The sequence below is a fragment of the Penaeus monodon genome, chromosome 29 (assembly GCF_015228065.2).
Source record: "Penaeus monodon isolate SGIC_2016 chromosome 29, NSTDA_Pmon_1, whole genome shotgun sequence".
Lineage (NCBI taxonomy): Eukaryota > Metazoa > Arthropoda > Malacostraca > Decapoda > Penaeidae > Penaeus > Penaeus monodon.
In genome coordinates this window covers 7,846,328-7,846,923 of record NC_051414.1, presented here as the reverse complement: position 1 = coordinate 7,846,923, position 596 = coordinate 7,846,328, and positions in this window count along the sequence as shown.

The following is a 596-nucleotide window of genomic DNA, read 5'->3' as shown; positions in this document are numbered from 1 at the left end:
CCCCTACAGGTGTGTACTCTATTAATCAAGAGTTCAAGATGGTCACCTTTGAAATTTCCGTAAGTGAATTAGATTTTCACAATTTTCAGGTTACCAATTATTTGAACTTCACAGCATGTTTCCACTCACTTTCCTTTGCGTTTACAATAATTATCACTCTTTGGCGAGGAACTCATTAAAACATCAAGAAAAGTTCAAATCTGGAGAACATGTATTCAAATTCACAAACAATTAAAATAGTAAAGCAGTAAATACGTGAACATGGGGGAGGGGGGGAACTTCAGCATTAAGAATCATATAAAACTGGAAAGCATTTTAAAGCACAAAAGTAAATAAAATGGAACAAAATATAAAATAACCGAAATCACCAGGATTTCCTAATAACAATTCTAACCGCCAGCCTGCCCACTGCGACCTGTCTACCACCACGCGTACACGACCACTTACTCCGACCAGCTGAACCCTGTCTTTCGGGTCTCCTTGCCCCAACCAAGCAGATGACCCGACCTTCATCATCTAAGGTGGCCAGATAAACTATTACCCCGCTCATTCCCTTGGCTGACGGTTCTCACACGGTATTTTAGATTTAAAAAGGT